The sequence below is a fragment of the Scylla paramamosain genome, chromosome 17 (assembly GCF_035594125.1).
Source record: "Scylla paramamosain isolate STU-SP2022 chromosome 17, ASM3559412v1, whole genome shotgun sequence".
Taxonomy (NCBI): Eukaryota; Metazoa; Arthropoda; class Malacostraca; order Decapoda; family Portunidae; genus Scylla; species Scylla paramamosain.
In genome coordinates, this window is record NC_087167.1 from 10,977,501 (window position 1) to 10,998,062 (window position 20,562).

General features: G+C 39.5%; 2 long non-coding RNA genes across 2 annotated transcripts; both read right to left on the reverse strand.

Moving 5' to 3' along the window:
• Positions 1–10,690: 10,690 nt before the first annotated feature.
• On the reverse strand, positions 10,691–12,782 carry LOC135108666 (uncharacterized). The gene is made up of 2 exons (XR_010272381.1): positions 12,624–12,782; positions 10,691–10,887 (listed from the first exon to the last, which is right to left on the reverse strand). It is a non-coding gene; the product is annotated as an uncharacterized LOC135108666 (long non-coding RNA).
• A 4,811-nt stretch (positions 12,783–17,593) lies between these two features.
• On the reverse strand, positions 17,594–19,620 carry LOC135108667 (uncharacterized). The gene is made up of 2 exons (XR_010272383.1): positions 19,447–19,620; positions 17,594–18,274 (listed from the first exon to the last, which is right to left on the reverse strand). It is a non-coding gene; the product is annotated as an uncharacterized LOC135108667 (long non-coding RNA).
• Positions 19,621–20,562: the final 942 nt, after the last annotated feature.

The following is a 20,562-nucleotide window of genomic DNA, read 5'->3' on the forward strand; positions in this document are numbered from 1 at the left end:
TGCGACCTCGCATCACCAACACCTGATCACTTCGGCACAAGATTGCACTCTAAGTTCCAAATTTCCACACTGTCGCAGTTGTTTGCTGATTTTTTTTTTTTTTTGTGTGATTTTTGAGGTCGTTGTCCACCACAGGAAGACAAAACTTTGTCTCGTCGCGAAAATAACGAGAATATGGCCACATTCTCGTTATTAGCGATGGTTGGTGGTGAAGGTTGAGTGAAGCAAGTCCTCTTCAGTGATCATTGTCCCCTGCCCTGAGACATGAGTGTTTACAATAAGTTTTTATGTTCCCATGTTTATCATAAAAAAATAAATAAATAAATAAAAAGAGGAGGAGGAAACGTATCCAGGAATTTTCAAAGTAAAAAACCAACTAGAAGTTTTTCCATTACATGATTTTACTTTTGCTTTTTTTTTTTTTTACTTATAATTCGTAGCTTCAGTTTTGGAAATAATTACGAACGTCCGAGAACAACTGTAATTAATTATTCAGAAGTTCAGGAATTTCAGTTTACTGCTAATGAAACATAAGAAATTCAAGAGGAAGGCTGTGGAGCGTCTCCCTCGCCACCTTCAGCGGCGTGCCAGTACGGCTAGGTTAGGCACACGCACGAGGCGAGCATGACGACATGATGACTGCCTTCACCAAGACAGGATAACATCAGTGTTAGCTACGCTCGGCGCATGTTGACGCAAAGAGATGTCGTAATGCCATGATGTGTTATTCAATATTAATACATATTTCAGTTTAAGATGAGACATGTTTAACGATTTCGTATGAAGCTTAATTTATCAAAAGAAAATTTCAATCTCCACCGTGTTTGTCTCACTCCTATAAAAATGACGTTTCAATTTCCGCGAAATACTTTTTCTAAAAGAATCAACATCGTGATTCAAATATACCTTTTATTGTTTTGAATATTTCAACTAAAATACAGCATGTAATGGTATTTCATCAAAACAGTGTGGTTTTACCTCCAAAATATGTTTTGTTGCTAAAAGTTACAGCAGCTCCCCTGAGAACTGTACAGACATTTCCTGACCAGTTGTTATTCATTCATACCTGTCGCTGAGAAAATCAGGACGAGCACTTTTAGATTCAGATGATATGATTCCAGCCATCTTTGCAGACCATTTAAGACATAGCGGTGACTATATATAATTTTGGTAGTTGCATACAAATTTCCGTGGCAAATGTCACGGCTCTGTACTGCTCTCTTCCCGGCGCCTCTTTGCCATCGTGTTTCCTAAAGCATCCAGCGTTTATATAGCTTTTTGATCAGATGAAAACTTAAATGCATCCCTTAACTTCTATCCTGATTAGGTGCTTGCCAGCATCAAAAGTTGAATCTGATATGCAATGCGCCACGTCACAACCACAGTCCATCTTCACAGCGTGACTCGCTGCCATGCTGGCCTGCCGCACTCGCCCGGTGAGGAGCGTAGCGAGCTTACATGCTGCAAAGGAAACTTCGATAGACGAATTTATCCGCCTTTCACTGCACAAAGAAAGAAAGTTTGAAATGCGTAAACTTTGCTTGTTAGATTATTTTCACACGTAGACGGAGTCCAACTTCTTAGAGTATTTTGATCTATAGATTGTCTTTTTACTAACAAGTCAGTACTGTATAAAAATATTTTTTACTGTCATTATATTACTGTAACAGAGCCGCAATATTACCATGGTGCTTCTCGCGTCTTCTAATGCCAGATTGAATTATTATGGTATCCTAACACTTTGGAAATAACGTGGAAAAAAAGCAGGAGAGTAGCAAAAGAAGGCACCAGCCAGTGCCTCAGAGTACTCGCAGTGGTCTTGTCGTGCGGCTTGCCACAATTCAGTTTCAGTTTTGTTTAGAACATTGGAAAATTACAGACGCTATTAGGAAAGCCATCCTCATCTTTAATGTATCATCACAGGATGCTACTCTGTTACGATACAAACTATCAGATGTCACTACCATTCTCATGGTCATCACAGTCTACAACTACGATACAAATTATCAGATGTCACTATTATTCTCATGGTCGAAAGTGAAGGGTTGTATCAGGCAAATGGACTAGCAGGTGACGCATTACATCGCAAACGTTTTACGCAAATATCATGAAGAAAACTTTTGGGACTCCATATTTATACTGCAGTCAAGAAACTCTGCGGGTGTTCCATCCCTGTGCCTGCCGACAAGAGTATCAGCGCACCTCTCATCGTGTTTTTACAAAGCGATGGTGAGTTTGCATTTCACAGCGGAATGTTGCTGGGACGAGTGTCGTGCAGTGCGGGGCAGACACTTGCGTACACACACCACAGTAATGATCACGCCGCCCAGTAAGCTATAGTTCTTGCACAGGACGTAGTGCTTCCTTAACGAGATACCAGCCACGTGATATATATATATATATATATATATATATATATATATATATATATATATATATATATATATATATATATATATATATATATATATATATATATATATATATCCCAAGTATCATAATCATCAGCATCAGCAGATATAATTGCATTGAGGGACAAATCCATAAGCAGAGGATCCTTTGAATTGGTTATGATAGATTATGAATCGAATTTATATTATGATTAGATTATGATTTAAATTAGCAATGATAGATATGGATGCCAGACGTCAAGCATCATATTAGCATTCATTGTTAATTAGCTACAATGGTTTATGTTGCAGGAAAAACGAAAATATGTGAATGCAGACTGCACTAGTTATTACTTGCAAATAAATCTGAACCTTGGAGTGATGCGCGTTGTTCTCAAGTGCAAGCAGCTCGTGGTGCGGCTGCCCTGCCACCAAGTGTCGTCCCCTCAAGCGCTGGTGACGGGAATCGTGGCGGTGTTTACCATTTTGCTGCCAACAAGGAATAGTTTTCCTTGTAATCACAAAAGATAATCTAGTGGTAATACATACATTTTTTTTTGTGTGTGTGTGAATTAATACCAATTATCCATTTTCAATGGGGACACTAACAGTACGGCACATCCAGAGTAAATCATCTACTCAGCACAGAGGAAAAGTATGAATCAGCTCGTACAGACCCAAGGCTGGCTATGAAAAATGAAGGGATGCACACCTCAGCTGTATCTTCGGAACACATGGTGTGACGCAAGGCTGACAGAGACGAAAAGACACGCGCGACATGTTCTCTGCATGACCAACAATAATTAGCGAATAGCATCAGACGATAATGGAACAGTAATTAGCTCAATCTTCGAGGAGGAGATGGAAGGGAACACTCAAGGAGGGTAAGCGCGAACAGTGAATGAATAGAAATAAATTGTATGGATGGGCTGGCGTGGAGCAGCATCCAAACAAGAACAATAAAAAATGAAGGCGGAAAAAAGCTTTCTGAGCTTCCCTGGAACAGCCGAACCTGCCGTGGCTGCCTGGATCCCGGTTCTCCCGGCAGCTTCTCCGTCATCCGCCCAACTCCAGCCATTAGCCCCAATCAGTCACCGCTCAAGTAAAGTAACTGCAACTCAAGCGATTAGCGGTGAATAAATTTGATGATAAACTCCGCCTGCCCCAGAATACTTGGACTTCTCTCTTCAATCGCTCATTAGCTCGCTATTAACTCTTAGCCCAGAAGACACTCCCCGCGCCGGCCCTCCAAGACTCCCCTCTGTTAGTAGTCCCTAATTAATGCATACTTAGGAACATGAGGCTCATTACCATTATCTGCCATCCACCCTCCCTTCTCTCTCTCTCTCTCTCTCTCTCCTCTCTCTCTCTCTCTCTCTCTCTTCTCTCGTCTCTCTCTCTCTCTCTCTCTCTCTCTCTCTCTCTCTCTCTCTCTCCCTCTCTCTCTCTCTCTCCTCTCTCTCTCACACACACACACACACACAGACAGACACACACCGGCACAGGTCCACTTAAAGAGGACGTAGTTGGGCTCATGGAAAATAACAGAAACACCGACAGCACGAATCTTAACACACAGTCTGGTGCAGCCTCTTCATGATTCTCCACCCTACCTACAGGCACACACCCGCCCCCTTCAGCCTCCCACAGACCACGTTCTTCCCTCTATCGCCAAGTAAATCACGTAATGTCACAGCGTCCCAGGGTTGAGAAACGTACCCAGGCTCTCCTTACGCGTAGGTAATTATTATTATTATTTTTTTTTCCAGGGAGCGGGACACGACAGGGTTTACTCGCCATTTGTTAAACTAAGTGCAGTGTGGTGAATGAGAAATATAAAAAAAAACTGTAATCAAGATGGAGGTTATAATTAGGGATATATGAATGGATAGTTACAGTAATGTGGAGTCATGTGGAGTGCAGAGAACAGAGAACTAGCCGAAGAGATAAGAGCCAGAGTAGAGGGACAGGCAGCAGACGTGAGTGGAGAAGGTAAAGGGAAGATAATCCGGTTTTGTAATCATGTGAGTTGATGAGGATGAATGGAGGTGAAGCTGGCCTGCCTTGCCTGACACGCACTGAACGGAGGTACTGATTGGTGCGGGTCTGACTGCCTACATGGAAAGTTAACGTGTTTCTTTTACGCTTGCAGGAGTTGCATCCAAGGCCACCTAATTGAGACACCACCAGGAACGAAGCCAGTGGAGGATGAACAGCGTGAAAGGCTCCCGTGCTCTTTGGCTTGGTAAGTGTTGGGGAAGGGACACTGTTTCAAGACTTGTGGCACTGATTCTCGCCCCAAGTGTCAGTACGTGTGAGTCCAGAGGTTGGTTTGAAAGGGAAAAAGAAAGACGCCATTTCTACTCACCCTAGTTAGCCTGTGTTGTTCGTAGTTTGGCACAACGTAATATTTTTTTTTTGCTAATGATTATATACCACCAGCTACGTCAGTGACCCTACAAGATTTTACTCAGCAGAAATATAATTGCAAGCACTAAAAGGTTTTAATCTACCCCAATCACTTATTTTGCTGTATATTCTAAACTTGTAAGAAATTATTTTATGACGCCTGATGCGTAAATGTGGTAACTTATTGACTAGTGCGACTTTTTTTATATTTTTATTCTTATTTCTTTTATCAGAAAGGTACTATCTATCCTATAACATCGCCCTCCTCCATACATTATGTTCATTACCAGCATCAATTGCCACATAATGCGAAAAATTGCCGGTTAAGCTAACCTAAAACTCGTTACTTCTTGAGTCAAAGTTACAAGGACCCTCACGAATATATTACTACTACTATATTGTAGATCAAGCTACACAATGGGTCTTCTACAGCAGAATGAAATAGTTTTAGCTTTATGTTCTTGTTAAAGGTGGATCTCCCAAGGGGCAAGACGGGGAGGGATGAAGTGCAGGGAAGGCAACGGAGGGGTGTGAGTGGAAAAGAAGGGTGTATGTGGAGGGGGAGAGTGGAGAATGAAGGAGAAAAAGGAAAGGGACTGGAAGGAGTGTTAGGGCTTGGAAAAGAAGAGACGTTGGTAGGTTTGGGTGAAGAAGAAGAAGTGGAGATTAGAGAGAAAAGGCTGGATGGTCTGGCAGGGCGAGTAGCAGGTAGCTGGAGAGGAGAGGCGAAGGGAGGGGAGGATGGAGGAGGGAGCGGGGGCGGGGGAACTCATCACCAGCAGTCACAAGAAGCAGCTCAGTTAATTGGTCGTGCTATCGGCTAATTGATTTTATGGCTCGGAAATTTTTCTTTCCCCTAAATCTTTTCCTAGAAACCTTGATACTAAATCGTTTACTGCGCGGCGTAAGAGAGAGAGAGAGAGAGAGAGGGAGAGAGAGAGAGAGAGAGATGGGAGTACATTCAAACTCTAGCACCATGCATCAGACTCCGATTACTCTAATAGACGTGCATGTTCCCAAAGTGACCGAGTTGAAGAGGCTTGACATCAAAAACCAAACACCAACTCAAAGCTTCTTTTTACACGAAACCACCAGCCTGTTGAAGGGGACTGACTGCCTGACTGACTGCCTGATTGACTGACTGACTGCCTGAGTCATTGGCTGACTGGAAGGCGGAAAAACGTGCTTCGTTGTTCGCTTATGATGAGTGAATGGATCGTAGAGGGAATGAAACGGTGTATCAGAGAATTATCGCAGTGATGGTTGAGTAATGGTGTAGTAGTTAGTAGTAGTAGTAGTAGTAATAGGAGGAGGAGGAGGAGGAGGAGCAGGAGGAGAATAAGCATGGAACATTAGTACTTTTAGACTTGCAATAAGTGTATAATAATAGTAGTTGTTTTTATTGTTGTTGTTGTTGTTGCTGCTGCTGTTGTTGCTGCAAAAGCAGGAGCAGCAGCAGCAGCAGCAGCAGCAGTAGTTGAAGTATCAATAGCAGCAGCAACAACAGCAGCAGCAGTAGCAGCAGTAGTAGTAGTAGTTAGTAGTAGTAGTAGTAGTAGAAGTAGTAGTAGTAGTAGTAGTAGTAGTAGTAGTAGTAGTAGTAGTAGTATTAGTAGTAATAGAAGTAGCAGTAGTAGAAGACTCAAAGGATAGTTGACATTTTCATGGAAAGAAAAAATAAAGGGGAAGGGGCTCCCAGTTCCCTCAGTTCGATTCTTTCAGTCGCATTTCAAGACGGGCGAGGAACGGAGCAGCAAATGTTTCATCCTCGCCGCTCAGCGTGGGAATATTCCGCTTTTGTAGGTGCCGGGGACTGAACCCGTGACTTTCGACATGCAAAGAGAGCATTCTGCCTTTGAGTTACACCTTCTCCCTGCTTTAGTTATGTATACCTTTTTATATATGGAGCTGAGAGTCCCCTTATAACCGAGAGAGACGAGGCTTGAGATCGTTATATCACTGTGGGAGTAAAAATACCGAGGACTATATTTCCAATCCTCCCTCCCCGCCACTCTTGACAGCTTCTTGCGAGGCACGAGGAGCTCCGGGGGCAGCGTTCTTCCTCCTCGTGGTGATGGTGGTGGTGAGTGGGATGTTGATGATGGTTTTGGTGATTAATAGTAATAATAATAATAATAATAATAATAATAGTAATAATAATAATAATAATAATGGATAATTTCAAAACATGCCGACCAACACCACCACCATCATCATCTTCACTATCGTCATTACCACCATAATAACTGTCACCTAATAAATATTTGTTTTAAAAAATCTAGCTTTTTTATACATCTTTTTCTTTCTTTCTTTCTTTCATTCATTGTAATTTAGTTTTCAGTCACCTCTTTATATTGCGTTACTTGTCTGTCTTGGCTCCATTTTCTTTTCTAGTTTTGCATGGTTTTCACTTTATCATAATTTGTAATAGTTTTTACGCGTCAAATGATTTGCCCTCGTCCATTTCTTCTTCGTATTGGTGGCGAGAAAAGACATTCAGCTTTAGTTTGTTACCCCCGGCCCACGTTTTTCTCTTGTTTATCCATGTTAATGCCTAACCCCCAGTAAATTTTCTCCTCTCCCCCTTTCTGAGCGCTCCAAAGTTTATGTTCCAGAACTTTAGTTAAGTTTCGCGTCTCTGATTCCATAAGGTAAATTACTTTCGTGTAACTTTGTTTACAGAGAGCCCTTCATCCCGTACATAATCCTTTGATCTGGTTGGCCGCGACAGACAAATTACTTAACTTTACCTAAAGTTTCAATTGGAACTTTACGCTGGTGTGGAATCGCGCTTTCTTCTCTATACGCAATTTTTACTTTTCCTCCCACATTGAAAAACTGCCTTTATGTATTTTGCACTTAATATTGTGATTCACCTCCAGATTAATTTTATTATTAATAACATCGGCATATTAGAGGTCTGTAACATACATACTTTGAATGAAAGGTCACATCTTAAGCCATCAAAGAAAAAAAATTGCAAAAACGTTGTTATATCGGTCTTCAGGCTGGTTAAAAGTATATACTGTACGGTTTGTATCCTTCTCTGTAACTTCAAATTTCCTTTCTGACCGTTCTACAGTATTACTACTGTGGTATGCTGTCACTTTTCTTCTCTTAAGTCTATTATCATTAATATTCATTATGGTTCTGTCTTGTTATCCTCTCTCTCTGTTATTGTTCAGTAATCTTCAAAATTAAACTATCCACTCAGGTATTAATTCGAAGATTTTGTGAACTCCAGCCGCACATGCATCAGTGATGTAAACCGTTGGGTGATGATGACACCACAATGCAATTTTTTTTTTCTTTTTCTTAGACATCCGTCTCTTTAGGAACTAAACAGTTCGCGCATGGAAGCCACAGAGAGCCTGTTTTCTGATTTTTTTTTTTTTTTATTTCTAATCGGAACAACAAAATGTAGTAAAAAAAAAAAAAAAAAAAAAACTATCAACTCGACACAAACTTCCCGATGACTCACCCGACGGTTTACATCACTGATACATGTGCGGCTGGAGTTCACAAAATCTTCGAATCGACCTGAGTTTTTTTCTTTTAATAATAATCCGCGTCACTAACTTAAAAGACCTACCGCTTATGAGTACATCACTCACGTTTCATTCACATGCACGATAAGGTGCCGCAGGGAATCTTCCATTGATACAAAAAAAGATAATAGGACAAATTCTTGACTTTTCACCTAATCTAAAAAGTCAACATTGCAGTACAGACGTCTCATTCACCAAAAAAACTGGTGGGACTTCAAACAGCTTTCCAGTGATGCCAAAAATAGTATTCAGTGTTCAAAACTGCAAGCATGATGATTTTTTCGATTTTACGTTGATGGGAATTTAACACCATCTTGAAAAAAATTATTCTCTTGGTAGAATATATTGTCACAGTGTGGGAGCTGATCGCATCTTATCGCCTGTTAAATTTCATCTGATCTGAATTTAGAGTCAGCTGCCCGTTACACCCACACACACACACACACACACACACACATGGACTCCTCAGCTGTATATCAGATTGCATGTTTTTTTTTTTTTTTTTTTTTTTGTGTGTGTGTGTGTTGTAACATCACCTGAATTCTCATCACCTGCGTACAGTTTCGAGTATGGCCGCCTCTTCCTCATAGCCACAGACGTGCTATTTTGTGACGACTTCCTCTGTATTTCTTTTTTAGGAATGTGTGGCCTACATTTTTCATACACCAACTTTTGCCTTCAAATTCCCTGGTACGGTCTAAACTTTTTTTTTTTTCACAGTTCGTCCGACACTCACCAAACTTTTCCTTACCTTCAGCGACATACCTTGAAGTTGAGGGATACACCTGGATGGCTTTCAATTCACATACTTCGCACCTCTTCATCGTGACAGTTAACGTGTACACTTTCTTACTTCTTATTCTTTCATACTGTACGACGATCATATACTAGCTGATAGAAACAAAGATTTTTTATATGCTACTATTGGGAAGTATGATTCTTCTCAGTAGCATCAGTGGACCTCGAGGATAAGTTGGTGAGTGTTGCCCATATCCGCCTCTGTCGCTCCGTGGCAGGAAGGAATCTGGCGAGGGCTAGACATCTGAAAGCAGAGACGTGTGTTGACTCTGGGTTATAAAAACGTATATACAATAATGGCTCACTATATCGTAGATCCAGTGCTACCAAATACTCTCTCTCGCATGCTACTTTTGAATGAATAGGTGAGCTTGCAGTGTTCTAAGTACTTCGTTAACTACTGTCCCTTCTTTAGCAATGATGTACCCAGTATTTCTTGTCATTTGTACTCTAAAACTTGTCTGACAGTGTCACATGATGGGGTCTACACGGCGAGGATAATATTTGTAATTTTCTTGTAACCTTTCAGGATTATTTGGCTTCTATTATTAAGGTGTCTGTCTGTGTGTGTGTGTGTGTGTGTGTGTGTGTGTGTAGAGAGAGAGAGAGAGAGAGAGAGAGAGAGACAGAGAGAGAGAGAGAGAGAGAGAGAGAGAGAGAGAGAGAGAGAGAGAGAGAGAGAGAGAGAGAGAGAGAGATGGATAGCCAGAGAGAGATAGATAAGTTTTTCTTTTCCAGCATGTAAGTAACTGGCTTCCATATTGATTTAGTCTAATTTTCGCCATCCAGTAAGGTGAGTTCGTGTGTCTGGTGTGTAGGTAGGTGTTTGTGAGAGAGAGTTTGTGTGCTGTTGGCAGTGTGTTGTGTAGTGTTGAGAAAAGTCTGGAAATTTTGTCTTCTGAGGACCAATAACAAGGATGCATTGATAATATAACTTCTTTAATATTGTAATCAGGGAACTCAAGCTTTATGATGAAGTGTTTGTGAAACTGCGTTCAAAGAGCTGGTCGATGTCAGAGCCAACTGTTCTGGAAGAGGCGCTGAGTTCCCGAGATGCTGCTGCTGCGGTGTCACTGGTTGGTGTTATTGCTGGAATTTGGCAGATGTAGAGGTGGTGAGATTGAAGTGGTGATACTGGAGAGGAGTACTTGGAATTAGATGAAGCTACTCCAGCCCTACCCACGCATCCTCTATTTCTTCCTTCCGCCTTCACAGATTGGCATATAAAAAAAATATGTTCATTCATTTTTTTTTTTTTTTTTTTTGGTCATTGTACCTTCAGTGGCTTTAATAATTTGGAATTTGAAATTATTCTCTTCCGCATCAGAGTCAGTTCTCATCCACTAATTTAATATCATATGTTTGCTTCTCTCCGATCATTGAGCGCCATTAAAACTGCCACAGTTATTCCGTTTATTGCCGATACTGAGTAAATAGCCAACGCATTCAGAAAACCCCTATACCAGAGTCCAAGCCACTGCCCTTCTAGTTCTCGAGAAAAAAAAAGTATGGCTGTGACAGAGAATGATGTAATAAGACGACTGGTGATGCTGATAGTTTCTGTTCTGCATAAAATGCAAGGCGAGTGAGAGGCAGAGGTTGGCGGACGAACGTGGAATGGCCGCCCGTGACTTGTTCACTGACTAGCCTAGGGATCCAGTGGAGTGAGCCCAGGCAGCATCGGTAGGCGTAAATCAGGACTCAGCTGCCCCGAATTGAAATACGTACACCGCAACATGGCTCTAGAAAAGAATACACAAAGAATAAATAGTAAATGAGTAAATAAATGAATAAATAAATAAAGTTAAATCTCACATTAGATTTTGTTAGGTTTTGCTGGGTTTGTCACGTTTTGAGGTTTAAAAGTTTTAAACATTTCCTGAAATTGCCATAAATTATTACCCTAAAAAAAATGTAGCACTTTACCGTGTTAGTTTTCTTACACATTTTTTTTTTTTTTGCAAGTGTGTGATTATGTGTATGTTTTCTGTAGCAATTACCTTCCCTTTTTAGTTCAAGTTAAAAGACTGGAATACCTAGAAGTGTTATCATGCAGCCCTCCCTTCACAGTGCGGTAAATGGCAACTGAGGTCCCAGTGGGTGAGCAGCCTTCCCCCGGGGCAGGCGTGAAGGGGGAGTTTTGATGAAGGCTCTACTTTTCGGGGAATCTAATTAAAGGAGGTGAGTTAGTACATGCCTCAAGTATGCAATATTCTCTCTCTCTCTCTCTCTCTCTCTCTCTCTCTCTCTCTCTCTCCTCTCTCTCTCCTCTCTCTCTCTCTCTATCTCTCTCTCTCTCTCTCTCTCTCTCGTCTCTCTCTCTCTCTCTCTCTCAGCCTCGAGGCAAAGGCCGGAGGGGAGGTGGTCTCGGAAGCAAGGCGTGAAGAAAAGGCAGGTGGGTCGGCAGTTATGGTTTGGGGCGCCAAGTGCAAGATAGCGTAATGCGAGGCCACATTAAGGGCGTCGTTTGTGGCGCGCTGGGCCAGTCACCCTCAAGTACGTTTAATCATGCTAGTGGAAGTGCTCCTTGATCATGTGCTTCCTTCCTCTTCTGTTTTTTCTATCCTATACTAAAGGTAGTGAGGTCGGTGGCATATATGAGAAATGCACTAACTGAACAGCACTGACTACTAGCTATCATGAATTCTTCTCTGTACAGGTCTCAGTGATTAACATATGGAAACAACCTCCTTGATCCAATTGATTCCAATCCTTCACCACCACCCACTATTACAAAACTCAACACTCGTACACAAACACAAGGGATTTACACCTCCTATGGAACACATCTTGACTACACCTATCCAGATTACAGCAGAGGAGTAATAGTAGTAGTAGTAGCAGTAGCAGTAGTAGTAGTAGTAGTGTTGTAGGATTGGATAGCCTTCAGGAGCATAAGAGACACGCCCACTCTTGTATCATAAAGAAGCCATTTAGCATCAAGACTGCTTACCCTCTCCGGCCCTGCAGTGGTAGTGATGGTAGTGGTGGTGGTAGTCGTAGTAGTAGTAGTAGTAGTAGTAGTAGTAGTAGTAGTAGTAGTAGTAGTAGTAGCAGAAGTAGTAATAATATTTGACTTGTATTTACAGTATTATTATTAGTAGTAGTAGTAATAGTTGTAATAGTACGGTAGCAGTTGTTAGTTATGAAATGAAAATAATAGTAGAAGTAGCAGCAATAGCAATATCAGTAGGAATAGTAGTAGTAGTAGTGAAAGTGAAGTTTTAGTAGTGATATCAGTAGTAGGAGTAGCAACAATTAATAGCTAAGAATGCAAACTTTCAATAGAAGTAGTTATAGCAAAGAACATTTAGTAGCAACGGCAGCAGCAGCAGTAATAGTAGTAGTTGCAGCAGCAGTAGTAATGAAAACCCTTTGTAATAATAGCAACAATTAATTATAAATATAAAGTTTTAATACGAGTAATTATAGTTAGGAATATTTAGTAGTAGTAGTAGCAGTAGCAGCATTTCCTCACCTGTAGTGGTACTAGGGCAGGTGTGGAGCAGGTGAGGACAACAGGTCACGCCGGTTGAAGGTGGCCTGCTGAGCCCGCCCCTCCACCACCCTCACCACTCCCCTCACTGCCACCTGCAACACAGTGAGTCACATCAATGAAGCAATACAGTCGTACAGTCATACAGTAACCCACTAACATACACTCATGCACTCACCAACACCTCCATACAACTTGCCCATACACTCAAATGACACTGGCCAATTCATATGAAAGTGACACACTCATTCACTTCATTTACACGCCTAATGCACCCCAAAAAAAAAAAAAAAAAAAACACTCAAATACACACAAAAAAAAATCAACTCAAAAAACACACCAAAACACACTCAAACACACAAAACGCACCCAAACACACCCAAAAACTCTCTTAAAACACCAAGACACACTCACCTTACCTAAAGAAGTAGTGTACATGTCATCACCCTTATAGGCTGGTAGGCCCCAGTCACCACCACCACCACCATGTCCCCCACCACACCACCACTGGCCCGCCTAAACACATGCCACAACTCCACCAGCCTACCGCCACCACCACCACCGCCTGCAACATCAGAGTGAGTTAGTGGTGTTGTACTGGTGTTGCGTGGTGTGTGGTGTTGATTTGGATGACTCGTGTAGTATTAAAAGAAAGGAAGGAGGAAGGAGGGAAGGAGGGAGGGTGGGAAGAAAGGAAGAAGGAAGAAAGAAGGAAAAATAAAAGAATAAAAGAAGAACAGGAATAAAGAGGAAAAACAGGAAGAGGAAGAGAGAGGAAGATAAACAAAAAATAGACAAAGAAGGAATGAATGAAGGAATAAGGAAGAGGAAGAACACGGAGAGATGAGGGAGGAGGAGGGAGGAAAGAAGAGAAGAATGAGTCTGGAGGGAGAAATGAGAAAGAGAAATGAACGAGGTAATTGAGACGAAAGAAGAAAACGAGGAAGAATAGGAAAAACAAAAGAGATAATTGAGAAGGAAGAAGAGAACGAACAGATGAAGAGAAAGAAGTGAGGAAGAGAATAAATAAAGAAACCACGAAAGAATGAAAAGATACAATTCAAAATACACGGAAAAACATCAATAAACACAATCTTCAAAAACTCCAAAAAATCACCAAAACTAACATTCCAACACACCCACACCCTCACACACCACCACAACACCCTCATAAGTCACCACCAAGCCGCCAGTACAGATGACAACCCCCAAACGCAGGTCACCAGGCCGCTACAGGTCAACACAAGGCCAGGCAGGTCATTCACGTGCGCGCCGCCCCGTCAGCTGATGGATGTAAACAATAACATTCTCTCGGTCCCTTTAAAAAATTCTTGTCGCTTTTTATTTTTTTTTTCATTGTGATAAGGATGTTTTGGAGCATTCACAAGGATAATTGGGTTAAAAAGAGTAGATTATGCAATGTTTAGTCAGCATTTGGGCAGACGTGGCTTTAAAACATATAATTAATGTTTTTCGAGTAGTTTTCATCAACCCACACGCCCCCACCCACACACACACACACACACACACACACACACACACACACACACACACACATCCATCTCACCCCCCCACTCACCCACACAGACTCACCCAGCAGATTATAAGTGGCCGTAGGAATAGTTATATCCGTGTGGCTGTAGCAGAGTGTGGCGGTGTTGGATAGGGAAGGATGCCAGGGCGGAGAGGGAGAGAGCAGGATCACCCACACACACGTCACTCTCCACATAGGCAGGTACCAGCCTCACCCCACCTGACACGCCTCGTTCATCCATCCGCACTATTACCTGTGTGGATAGAGGGAGAGTTAAGAACAGACAGCGTGAGAAACAGACAGCATAAGGAATAGACAGTTAGGAATAGATAATTAAAGAATACACAGCTTGATACAGTTAGGATGGCACAGACAGTGTTAGGAACAGACAAAAACATCTTATACCCACAAAAACAAATAGACATCAGATAAAATAAGGAAAAGCAAAGTAACAAGCCTAGGCAAGCCAATTCCCTCATTATCTCAACTCGTTACCTGCTCAGTTAACAACCTACCCCTACCATTTAACGCCAGATAATAATAGTGGTAGTAGTAGTAATAGAAGTAGTAGTAACAATAATAGTAGTATATATATATATATATATATATATATATATATATATATATATATATATATATATATATATATATATATATATATATATATATATATATATATATATATATATATATATATATATATATATATATATATATATATATATATATATATAATGTAATGGATTCAATAAATCCTATGAAAAAATGTCACACACAGACATGCTTGTCCCGTAAATAATTTCCTGTTTTAACGGACGTGTTTTCTTGACAGCTGAGCGGTGAAAACAGGTTCGATAATTCAAAGTGGTGTTGCCACTGCTGGAATTAGAAGATAACTTCTGCTAGGCTTTTCCACGACATGAACTTGTCTTGACTTCTTGACTTTTCGAACTGCACGATCTGGGTTAGGTGGTCCTTACGATATGCTGCTTGGGCCTGGTGGGCTTTGTTATGTGCCCTTTGATTGGCACAGTTTTGAACAGATACAGCTTGCAGTTGAAAACCAGTTTCTCTCCCTCTCTTGACATCAACAAGAAATAGTTGCACAGGTAGAGCCACAGTCTCTGAGCCAGTGCTCAGGTCTGGTGGCATTCGCAGCGTTCACCTGGACGACATCATTACGTTCAAGTTCTTGAGATCACACGATGATGTGTAAAATTTTAAGTCACATAAATATCGGCATTGAAAACTTGATATAATAATGGATACCTTCAACCGTTTAATAATGCAATTTTGCGGTCAGCGGACCTGAATTAACGAGGTTAAATGCAATGAAAGTTGATTATTTCTACAATGATTTTCAGAGTTAAAAGATAAATCGTCAATGAAAAGTAAACATCAAATGCTGACGATTAACCGATTAACGATTTTGTATGTAAGAGAGAGAGAGAGAGAGAGAGAGAGAGAGAGAGAGAGAGAGAGAGAGAGAGAGAGAGAGACGGAGGAAGGGAGGGAGGGAGGGAGAGAACACACACACACACACACAGCAATGGGAAATTTGTGATGCAATTATTGTATCACGCAGATACTTAAATTGTAGATGTGTGTCTGGTGAACTGGTTTACTACCACTTCTACTACTACTGTAATGGTACTAAGCCACTCTTTCCCGCATCCCTCACGTAGGAGATCTAGGGACGATACCTGCATCCTTTACCTTTCTCACCTGTAGTGGAGTTAAGGATCCATGTTAATCTCTGCTAAATCTCCCTTCTTCCCTTGATGACTACCGCCGTCATTCCACATGGAGTAATTCCTTCTCTCCAAGCGTCTCTTTCTCCCAAGGGAGATATGCTATAAATTAGACCGAACTCTCCAGCGATCTGTCTGTTGGCGGTGAGCCTCCTAAGGATTAGGATCCACACCTGCACCACTCTAGTGAGTAGTACATTTATTGTTTAAAAATATCCCTCCTGAGGACGAACACAGCATGGAGACGCTTATATCACACAAAACCAAAGTTAGTCGTGCTGACTAACTTTTCTTAGTAAAACCCATGGGGTCTAGAACGAGTGGCAGCATTAGTCACAGTGACTAACATAATGTTAGTCAATTTGTGACTAACTGAGCACTCAACCTGAGTATGGTCTTACTCAAATATATCTGACTAATGCCTTCGTACTGTTCACTGCTTCTACTAACCACATTAGTAAAGTGGATCATAGGTTAGTCAATTAAATGACTAATTAGTTAGTCTTTCTTAGGCAGATGATGAATCATTAGTACCTTTAATACTAGCAGCTAGCTACTGCTGTCTCAAGGTTGGGGAAAGATTAGATAATAAATTCAATATATTCATATACAATTAAATGTTCCCTCCATTTCATTGCATTAAAAAAAAAATAAATAAAAAAATAAACACTATAATTTTTATCATCTATAGTATAATATGCTTTTCACTTGAACATTTAACAGAAAGCTCCCCTCAAAACTGTAATGATATATAAAACAGATGTAAAAAATAAACTCCATTAGTAACACTTCATCCTAGCATGAGAAAAAAAAAAAGCAACACAAAAACAACCTGTTTTGACAAGCCATTAAGTAAATAATACACATTTGTGAGTATTAATCACTAAAACTTGCAATGTGGAAAAGAAAGTAAGCATCTCTTAAGATATGAATATTAAACCTTCCTCCCATTCATAAACTAAAGGAAAAAATATGTAAGTAAAGTTAACATAAATTAAATGTAAGGAGTTACAGACCCTGTAAAGAATAATTAATTAGTCCACTATTAATCATTATATCAGAGTACTTTTAAGAAACTTAGGGAAACAACCAGTGCAAAAATAGACATTTAACCTTATTTGTACAAGCTTTTAACCCAGATCATATCCATATGTCACCATTAATCCTTTAAAGCCACACAAAAAAAGAAAATGAGTATTTCTATGGGATATACTAACTAAACAAATCTACAGAAATGCTCAGAACAGTAATAAAGAAGCTTCACGTATCACTTGCAATAACAGAGAAATAAAAAAAAAAAAAGTTAAAAAATGCATAAAAAAAAAAAAATATATATATATATGCATCATATGGTACATGAAGAATACTTCCCAATTTGGAGAGAGAGAGAGAGAGAGAGTGAGTCTACTCTCCATTCATTATATATATATATATATATATATATATATATATATATATATATATATATATATATATATATATATATATATATATATATATATATATATATATATATAACATAAGATAACAATTCAGTAAGATTTCATGAATACTGGGTTGGGGGGGAAGGGGAAGTACAAGTATTTCCTTTTCCTTTTAGAAAACTTATTAACATAATGTTATGTATTTATTTCACTGATTAATCTTTAACTAGTAATTGACTAGTGTGTGTGTGTGTGTGTGTGTGTGTGTGTGTGTGTGTGTGTGTGTGTGTGTGTGTGTGTGTGTGTGACAGAGAGAGAGAGAGAGAGAGAGAGAGAGAGAGAGAGAGAGAGAGAGAGAGAGAGAGAGAGAGAGAGAGAGAGAGAGAGAGAGAGAGAGAGGCATTATGTGTGGAGTTGAATATATTTGGAAGCAGATTTATGCATTTTTGTAGCTCAATTCTGTCTTTACTTCATTGAGTTTTACAAGTAGAGATTTTGTTTTTGAAGTGTTACCTTTGTCATACTTGATACCTAAGAGATGGGATGTTGTGAAACGGAGGAAATGTTCACAATTTTTTGGGTGTTCAATATTAAACACAAAGCCCTGCTACCAATGAGACTACAGCCATAGAAATAACTGTTGGTTCAGCTACAGGTGCACCATCAAATACACACTAGACTGCCCTGTTCTTAGTTCTTCTTCTGGTACCTTAAGGAAGAAATAATAGTGTAAACATTAATAACATTTTGACATTAAAATAAAATTTATATGTAGATGTATATCTTAAGGTGATAATATATTCAGAAATTTCAATATATACACACCACTCTAAAATCAAAGGTACTGAAATTTAACCTTAGTAAAAATGGAGTCTTTCCTTTCTCCAAGCAGGTGAAGTAACCCCAATATAACTAAGCAAGCATCTGGTGCAAATAAATAAATATATAAATAAATATGATAATAAGTAAATCAAATAAACAAAAGAAAATTAACTGTGTAAGGAAAAAGTGAAGATATGGTCACATCCAATAGGACAGTCCACTAATTTGAGTACCAATCTTTTAAAAATCTCCTGTAATTATTGCTTTTTTACATAAGAATTAACAAAAATAAAGCTCCTCGATGGTTCTACTAATTATATGAATGACAAGCATTTTGATTGAATGCTCAGAACGACCAGTATACTAATGATTTTTGTCCTTTGTGTCACAGCAGCAAATCTTTTGTATGAGTATGCGGTTATGTTTTTTACTTGAGACACTATTTGGGTAATATCATAATGCAATAATGCTTTGTCTAGCAAGTCCTCGGAAGAATATGATGAGTACTGATCGAAAAAAAAAAAAAGAAAGAAAGAAAGAAAGAAAACCCCAGCCGAACCTACATGCCCCGACATAACGCACTGATGTTCCGAACTCCCGATTCTTCTCATCATATCCACCAAAACAGTGTGAGAAGTCCTGAACTTCATCACAACCATGGAAGAAACCTTTATCAGACTGTCTGCACTTGCGCTAGTGCCGACAAAGGTGACTCCAAGAATTCTATCTCCACACGAATTAGTGACCTGTCTTATTGGACTGCAAGGGAAGAGGGATGCAGCTAACATTTCTAAAAAGATTGATAATATTTACATTTTAAATTTCAAATTGGACAGCCTATTGGGTTTATTTACACTAGAAATAATGTTTTTCCTTATGAGAGAGAGAGAGAGAGAGAGAGAGAGAGAGAGAGAGAGAGAGAGAGAGAGAGAGAGAGAGAGAGAGAGAGAGAGAGAGAGAGAGAGATGCTTTACACCTATTAAAAATCTTTAACATCACTTATGCTGCAAACAATTATTTAGCCATAGCACTCAGCCAAAAATTTGATAGAAGAGCAGGAATTTAACAATTAAATTAGTACCTTTATAGAAATTGGTGCAAGCATTACAGTTAGATAAGCCATGCTTAATACAATGTTTGGTTTTTGCATGCAGCATAGTTTCATGAAAACAAGGCTTATAAAAGTGAAAGATGCATTGCTAATGATGAAAAGATATATATATTAAATTGCTACCAGCTACTGAAATGAACAAATTGAACTAGACATTACTCACATTGACTTTCATCGTGGCCATAGAGTTCAAGTAAGGTTTCCATATACAGAGGAACTGCTTTTCTTTTTTTGAGAATGGCAATTATTGGGAGCCTATATTTCTCCAGCCCTTTCAAAACTGCTACTCTTGGGTCTGGTTCATCCGCTTGTGGTTCTAATCTCAGGAACTCCTTGATTATCTGTAAAGATATAAGCATCAAATAATTATAAGTGAAGGTTACAGAGATCAGCATCTGCAATACCTGTACTTACTTATGAGTGCTTATCTCCCATCACTGAGGCCTTTGAGCCTGAGAGGGAGAATGGAAGTACCAGTAGTTAAATATCAATTACCTACTATAAAATATAAATAGCTATATACATTATAGCCCTACAAATAAAGTTGACAATTAGTAACAATATGTAGCAAAATCCATAAAGTGTACATACATACACACTTACGCCATCAAAAGTCTAAATCCACGGGTACATGTTCAGGATTTCTGCTACAAGAATGTTCCCATTGATTATTTTTTTGCGTCTCTCAGAGAGTGTCAACTGCATGAGGCGTTCAGCCTGAGGAAAATCATTAAAGTAAAATTACGAATACGGCACTGATGTGTGTGAAGCGACCTTAACCCGTATCCCTCTGGAGGCATAATCCCAAAGTCTGGTAATGTTTCGGCCCATTTACTCTTGTAGCGGTTAGGTTAGGTTAGATTAAGTTACGTATAGGTAATTTTGTGCGAGAATCTCAATGAGACTATTTTAGAGAGAATCCTATAGTTAGTTTTGGAGCTACAGCCTAGTGTTCATACAGGCTGGCGGACGACTCCTTCCAGACTTCAGGAATATGCATTCTGGCCCTTCACAAGAACTGACATCAGATCCCGGTATAAACACAGGCGGTGCATCCCATGTTCTTTTGTCCCTCTTCTCATTGCCTTCCCATTATATATATATATATATATATATATATATATATATATATATATATATATATATATATATATATATATATATATATATATATATATATATATATATATATATATATATATATATATATATATATATATATATATATAAAACACTCAACATCCCTACATGCAACAAAACTTACCAAAACACACTTAAA